Here is an 8,398-nt window from a genome sequence, read left to right on the forward strand (position 1 = left end):
TGGGATAGTAGGGACATGTCCTTAGCAATAATTTTGATCAAAGAATTAAAATATAATCAGTTGTCTGCCCGTGTCTAGTCAATGTTAGTTAATGAGACACATATAGCTGGTCTCTTTTTATTGCTGAAATAAATATGAAATATTAAGTAACTGGTGACAGACCTTGTGAGTTATTCAGCTCATCTGAATAACTGTAATCTAACTGACTGTAATCTCAGTCAACTCTCCTCTGGCAGCAGCACAGAATCTCTGTCTCTACTTACACTTCAGGCAGGGGATCAGTGTTCGCCAAGTAACTGAAATTCAGTAATTAGTTACACCACACTACAGGGCAATGTAACCTCTGTGTTACTTTTAAATATCTGCATTTATTCTGTTATTAACACACTAGCTCACCCATTCTGATAGAAACTTTAAAAGTATTAATACAAAAGCTTTAATTCCATTTTTCTGGTGAAAATATTTTCATAAAATAATTATATATTTATGAAATCTATGTAATTTATGAAATATTTTGGTTTGATTGAATTTCTTTTAACTTTACACTTGCACTGTGTCAGAAAACAGCCTCGTCCACGACAAGAATTCACAACTTTAAACAATTTTAAAAAATGTGTTAAAAGTCTTTAAAATGTAAAACTAACAATACTTACTGATAACATAGGTGCTAAAACGTGCTTTTATGATAATCTTGTGAAATTGTTGGTCCTTTAAAGTTGTGTGCCAGGTTTCTGTCAACTGTCAGATTTTTACAAAACCTGATTTAATCAGGCGTAAAAAGAGTTAACTATACCGCAAGGACCCCTGTCTCACTTCCTGGTTTAAAAAAGGCAGGAATACTGCTCAAGCTCTGGTAAACTTTCGATTTTTCTACAAATTCATGAAATAATATTTCTATTAGATGTGTAGCCCTTCTAAATCAAAGTTAAATAAGAATTGTGGTTTAAAATGTGTATTTTGATGAACATTAAGAGAACTCTGAGACACTTTAAAAACATAAAAGGGCTGCTCATTACGACCATGCTGTGAAATGAAAAAATGGAACATTTGGTCAACGCTGTAAGATGTTAACTCGTCTACATTTAATAAAAAACTGAATCACTTTACAGGAGGTTGACCCATTACAAGTAGTAGTAGTGGTAGTAGTACAATAGCCAAGAGTTTGATCTTACAAAATATATTTTCCAGCATAATTAAAGAGTAAAAGTCAAAATCCCTTCAAAATACAGTTTTATCATCATTTTCAAGAATTAATTAATATCTCAAACTGCACTGTAACCTTTACTTTCCTGTTTTAGTTTATTTTTTTTGTCTATTTAATCCTTTTAAGCACATTGAATTGCCTTGCCTGTGCATGTAAACAGGAATATTAGAGGAATATTGTAAACTGCTCAGTAGGAATACTACCTTTTTTCAGAATAAGAATATTGTGTGCATAAAAATGTTGTCACTGACACATGTCAGCACATTCATCATCCTCCCTGTATACCCCCATCTTATTCACAGATTTGTTTTTATTCTCCTGAAAACATCTATCTTATCCATTCTGTGCCTTTCCATCTCCATCTCTCTCTGCTCCCTATACTCTGTTTTACTAACTGGAACTAATTCTATCCATCTTTCCCTTGTACTGTAACTTTCTCTCTGGTAGAGGAGGTGAGGTCTGGCAGTGCTCCAGACTAATATCGATGAGGACAAGTAAACTCTGGGCCCTCAGCCCGACAGAACAGCTACAGCAGGTGTCATCATAAGCCGGGGGGCAAAGAGGTTAGTGTGCAGCCTACTAATGCTTTTATAAGATAGTCTGAGTACAGTGAACACTTTGTGTACTTTTTTGCAGTACCTACTTATAAGTAGAGGGAACAAAGATGTTATTTGCTTTGTGTGATGTGAGTCAACTTATTGTACTGTTTAGCAGCTGTTGTTTTGTGAAGTGGGCAGCTTGATGTCATGTCAGATTGTATTTCTGCCTCACACAGCCTCTGTCCGCTACTGGGCTCTTTGGGTCATAGCATCCTCCAATCACACGCACATATGCCACTGAAAATTTACATGTGCCTTGTGGGCCAAACAGAATGTGGCTACCAATATGTATGTCACACACAGTGTTGCACTCAAGCTGTCTGAGGGGAGGGCGTCCAAACTACGGCCTGCGGGCCAACTGCAGCCTGCGGTCCAGTTTTTATTGGCCTGCAGCAAATTCTGAAAATATAATTGAATATGGCCCACACATGAAGCTTGAGCTCAACTCTGTCTCAGTTTTAACACTAGATGGAACCAAAGGTGCTTCCCCACTAAACAAAATTAAACAAAGAAAAACTTTTACCATGAGTCACCAGAAATGGCAGAACCAAAGAAACGCAAAATAGCAAGTGAGACGGTGGGAAAATGAGTATTTCTTTAAAGAAATCACAGAAAGTGCGTCTGTTTGATTTGCAATGAAGCTGTTGCTGTGATGAAAGAGGATAACGTCTGTCGGCACTATGAGACCAAATAGCTATACATCGTACACTGGTGCCGAATGAACACAGAAAGTCAAGTAAATGGCGGCTAGCCTGCAAGCACAACAACATTTTTTTTTTCGTGCCAACAAAATACTGGAAAACGCCACAGCAGCAAGCTATGAAGTCGCTAAACTTATAGCCCAGCATGGCAAACCGTTCTCAGACTGCGATTTCATAAAGCAGTGTCTCATCAAAGTTACAGAAATAATGTGCCTGGAAAAAGTGCAGGATTTCAACAACGTGAGCTTGTCCAGAAATACAGTGGTGCGGCGTATCGAGGACTTATCAGCTAAATTGAAAGATCAGCTGAGAGACAAAGCTTGTGCTTTTGATTTTTACTCGATTGCATGCAATGAGAGCACAGATGCCCCAGACACCGCACAGCTGTTAATTTTTTTGCGGGGAGTTGATGATAATTTTTGCTGTACGGAGGAGCTGCTTGATATGATGAGCCTAAAAGGCACAGTGACGGGCAAAGATATTTTGGAAGCTGTGTCAGATGGAGTTGAAAAGATGGGGCTAAAAGGAATCTTTAATTAAAGGAATGGCATTGATGGTGTGCGCCAAAGTAAAAGAGAGCGGAGGTGAGGCTGTTCGAATGCACTGCATAATCCACCAAGAAGCACTGTGTGCTAAGACTGTCCAGCTGGGCGATGTGATGAACACTGTTGTAAAAACTGTCAACATAATTTGAGCTAGAGGACTGTATCACAGCGAATTTCAAGCTTTCCTATCTGATATGGATGCTGAATACGGGGATGTGTGCTGAGATCAGAGATCGACCAGTTTTTGAAAGACAAGGGCCGGCCTCTTGATGAGTTGAGTGACCTGGCATTTTTAGTGGATCTTACTCATCATCTGAATACACTGAACAAGAGCCTACAAGGCAAAGAACAGCTGGTGCCACACCTGTATGCGCACATGAAAGCCTTCTGTGTAAAGCTCCGCCTGTTTGAGACACAACTACAAAACTTTAATGCTGCACACTTCCCCACGCTGTCTGAAATCAAGTCTGCTTTTCCAAATGTCGACCTTTCTGCTAAAAAGGAGAAATATGTGTCTGTGATTGCATCTTTCGTGACAGAATTCAACCAGCGTTTCCAAGATTTTTCTGTCATTGAGAAAGAAATCAAGCTGTTCTCGACCCCCTTCCTAGTGGATGCAGAAGAAGTGGAAGAGAGTCTGCAGTTAGAACTTATTGAAATGCAGTGTGATGATTCTCTGAAGAGTCAACATCAGCTTCTTTCCCTCCCTGACTTCTATCAGAGTTTGGATAATGCCAAGTTTCCTCTGATGAGACGCCACACAAAAAAGAATGATGAGCCTTTTCAGCTCAACATACATTTGTGAACAAACATTTTCTCTGTTAAATCTGAACAAAAGCAGACTGAGAACCAGAATGACTGATAGCCATCTCTGTGAAGTCTGTAGTGTGTGGCCCGGCCCTTTATATTTCTGCATTTGGCCCTCACTGAAAAAACTTTGGAGACCCCTGCTCTAGAGTGTCCTTTAGTGGACAAAATGTGTTAAGATGCATCCTGAGGTGCCCTTCAGTTGATAAAATCTTGTAAAGTGCCTTATAAGATGAACTTCCATTGGACAAATCATGATAAAATGCCCTCTGTAGTCCCCTTCCAGTGGACAAAATGTGATAAAATATCTTCTACAGTGCCCTTCAGTGTGGTAAAATGCCTTATAATGTGACCCAACATTGGACAAGAGTGCTTTATATAGTGGCCTTCAGGGGACAAAATGTAATAACCTGTCCTGCAATGGATAAAATGTGATAAAGGGCACTTTACCACACTTTGTCCAGTGAAGAGCACTCTAGAGAGCACTTTATCATGTTTTATCTACCTTAGGTGGAACAAAGAGGGCACTTTTGCTTTGTCTTCGAGTGCCTCGGACAGGACCTCACTGCAACTGCTGCCACCCACACTCCCCCTCATCAGACGCCAGCAGCAGGTGACCACTCCTGGTGCTTCACTGTGGTGTGAGTGGCACCAACTTACCGCTGAAAGATGAAAACCCTGTGTCAGCCGCCGACCCTCCGCCACCACGACCAGCATGTCCACAGAGGACATCGAAGATAACCTTTCACAGGGGTTCAGATCATCTGTTCCTTTCAGGATTTGCTGCCAACTTAAGTTCATCAGGATTTCCCAAAGAAGTCAGGCTCGCTCCCTCCTAAGCCTAAGCCTCCTTTAGGTCTTTGTTTTGGTTGTATAGAACATACATCTACTCTGTGGTTGAGTTTCATTGCTCTTATCAGCCCTTAAACCCACTGTTCACTTGCCCAGCACCAAACAGGAGGCAATGAATCCTTTTCAAAGGAACAGCTTGATGCTGAGAGGATTATTTGCTTTCTTACCAAGAGTTAGATGAGAACATTGATACTGCTCTCCTTTCTGCATGCCAGCTATGCAGCAAGAGCCAGCTTCTTGCCAATTTAGGCTATCTCTTATCTTATGGACATGGATTTTTATTCAGTGATAATTGTGCGTATCAAAGAAAATATACAATTCAACCAATATTTTTTTGCTGCAATAATCAGCAGGTTAAATCTTGAACCGAGCCATGAATCAGTTCCAAAGTCAGAGGCATCTATGGTGAGACTGCAGGAACACAGAAGCATAAATCTGGCTTTACTCCTGCCACAGGAGAGAAGAGAGGGGGTGGAAGGCTTGCACATTCACAAAAATGGGATTTTTATTCAAAATGTTTTCACAGGCATAAAAAAGGCAACAAAACAGGTCATCTAAAGCCATAAGCCTCACCAGCAACACTGTGATCTTCGCAGAGAGGTTTCACTTTCATAGCCAGCCAGCGTGTACAGGCTAATGTCTGCTGGAATATGAATTTGATGAAAATGCTTTGCTGAGAATTGAAACCTCTTTCATTAACAAGAAATAATTCATGAATAGGCTTCTAATAATCCAAGCTGTAGAGGGTGAAACCTACTACTTACTAAACTAACCCGTAACATAAATTAAAGCTGCAAGCAGCATTCGACAGGCCCTTGTACCCCCATAACCGTTGGGGCGTGTGGTCGATCTGATCACTTCTGCAGGAGATGTGCGTTAAAATACAACATGTGGAAATCACTAAAATTAACCACGAAATTCAAAATGGCTGACTTCTTGTTGGATTTACGCTATTAGTCCAAGTAAATCCTTTTCTGTGTGTCTAGGCATGATAGGTGTGTAGTGATTGTTAGAGGGAACAACCAAGCCATTTGGTGACAGCCACTGCCAAATGCCATATTAGATGAAACTTTTCACTATGACTATTGCATGTGACAAGTTTCATGGGCCATCAAGCATGTTTAGTCACTGAACAGCCCTCAAAACAGCAACCTTCACAACACGTTCCACCAACATCAACAAAAATGAAAACACATACATTATGCCCAGACACACAAAAAAGTCTGTAGGGACCCACAGCCTAACCCCAACAGGACGTCGACCATTTTGAATTTAGAAGTCAAGTTTGACATTTGATTTGTATTTTAACAAACTCCTCCCACAGAATTCATCATACAACTTAATACAAAAATCAGTGTGTGCCTTCTAGACTAGTTTGTGATTAAAAGTTATTAATGATTTAGCTGTCAATGAAGGGCGTGGTGTTGAATTTTGATATCTCGCCATGAAAAACGAAACTGCTATAACTTTAGTATGACTGATGCAGTCTGCATCAAACATGATAATGGTCCCGCCCTGAGCACATCTACATGATACAGCTCCCTGGAGCTTCACATGGTTGATAACAGTCCAGGCCTGAACATATGATATGACTTTTATCAAACAATATACACAATATTTAAATAGAGGCAATCCAAAAGCAACTAAAAGTAATCAAATTGCATTAATTTAATATTGTGATACGATCTGATTAAGTTACTGATTACATTTTTAACAGGTAATGAGTAACTTGTAATACATTTTTAAAATAACCTGTAGATATGACTGCAGAAAGAAAACAGTCCCTGCATAAAACTGAAGAAAGAGACACTGTTGTTAAACTTATTTTACCACAGGTAGAGTGCTATTTAGTTCAGTTATATTCCATAGAAGAGAGACATTTTCAAAACTCTGCAACTTACCAAAACTGTCCCTTTAACCATTTTATCATCAGTAGTTTTGCCATTTTTGGTACATTTCTGTACACAGGTGGAGATGAAGAGAATATTTTTCTGCTCTCTATGAGTGGTGTCTTTAAAAAGAGTGCTAAATGTTTGATGAGTCATGCTAACAGCCACATATGCTAACAGCCACACAAGCTATGAGCCATGGTAAGAGCCACTTACACTCACCTGCACAGGGTCATTTAATTTCTTTATGATGTGAATCTTGTTAATTTGCTTGTATCCTCCCACTTAAATGGCGTGAACACATTCTCACTCTGTTTAAACAGAGTGAACCCATCCTCACACTGTGGGGTTAAACAGTCTCTTTTTTGTTATATTAACCGTGTGATTCTTTGTCTTTGACTGTGGTTGTTGGGGGCGCTTCACTTCCTGGTTGAGAAAAAGGTGTATCTGAGGGGTGGAGCCTCTTAAATCTGAAAGCCAGCGCTCAGACCAAACCATGTGCTGCCAAGTCAACGGGGGGTTTATGCTTTCGATAGTTTTTGTTCTTGTATTAATTGTAGCTGGCGTCCATCTTGTTTTCTCCTTGTGTGTTATATGGTTTTACTTGGTCACTATGTATGTTCACTGCTGCCTCCACAACAGTTTTGCTTAAAAGACATGGCCTAAAACTGCAACCTTAACCCCGACCTGCGAGGGGCAGCAATGTGCCGCAATGCCTCCACCTTGCCAGAAAACCCATAAGAAGAAGAAGAACAGAACAGTTTCTGTCCTTCCTCAGCCACAGAGACAGCTGCTCCATGAAAGAAAGAGTCTTTTGATGGACTCACAGGTACGTTCAAGAATGAATGAATGAATGAATTATATTAAATGTTTATAAGTGTTAATGTTAGAGGAGACAAATGCAGGATAACCTCTTTTACTTTTGTGGTTTTCTCAAATGTTACTGTGTCTCTGGCCTGAACTCACATATGTATTTAAAGCTTTTGTCCAGTCTGCATGAGACAGACTTCAAATAAACTAAATGACACTAGACAGAGTATGATGAAGTGTAGTTTTAAGTGTCTCATATTTGTCTCAGACAATTTAAAATGACATGTTCCACCATTTCCTGTAGTCCACAGTGTCCACATCACCTGTAGCAGGTTTCTACATTAATGTCCTGTTGAAACCAGTGAGACCAAATGTCCTCCTTTCTACTTCTACTGATTTCTGTCCTTTCTCCAACCTTCCTGAATGCTGTAGTAACTGAGGTAGACTGGGGTAAAAGTGTGAGGCAGATTCAGCAATTTAACTGTTTTTAAAGACGCTGCTGTGAACATCAAATTGTAAATAGTTAACTCTAAACATTAATGTTTAGCAAATTAACTCAAATTTAGAACTTCACTTCTGAATCATGTATAATTAAATGAAATTGAGGAGAAGTGAAATAAAACCCACAAATTAAAGGCGTCATATAACAACTGGAATATAACTGTAATCAAAACCATTTGCAAAAGTGTCTCTTACACTGCCTGCTTCATTGATGTCAAAAATATTACCATGCTTGTGTCAGTTGCTGTGAAAGAGGTCTGAAAGAGTCTGGAGTGAAGAACTGAGCTTGTCGGCCATATTGGAAGAAGCTGGGGGTGGGTGCTCCCTTCGCCACAGGTTTTTTATTGATCTCTATCCAAAAGGTCAAAGGTCAACTTCACAGCAACATCATATCAATCACTGTACTCCTCTGTTAAAAGTTAAGTAAATGATTTAGCTGTCGTTGAAGGATGTCACTGTGGCATCAAGTTTTGATGTTTCGCCATGAAAC

General features: G+C 39.7%; 1 pseudogene; it reads left to right on the top strand.

Moving 5' to 3' along the window:
• The first annotated feature begins 3,102 nt into the window (after window positions 1-3,102).
• LOC146323418 (general transcription factor II-I repeat domain-containing protein 2A-like) lies at window positions 3,103-3,854 on the top strand (annotated as a pseudogene).
• Window positions 3,855-8,398: the final 4,544 nt, after the last annotated feature.

This window comes from Lutjanus erythropterus, chromosome 7, assembly GCF_056507025.1.
Source record: "Lutjanus erythropterus isolate fLutEry1 chromosome 7, fLutEry1.hap2, whole genome shotgun sequence".
NCBI classification, from domain to species: domain Eukaryota; kingdom Metazoa; phylum Chordata; class Actinopteri; order Lutjaniformes; family Lutjanidae; genus Lutjanus; species Lutjanus erythropterus.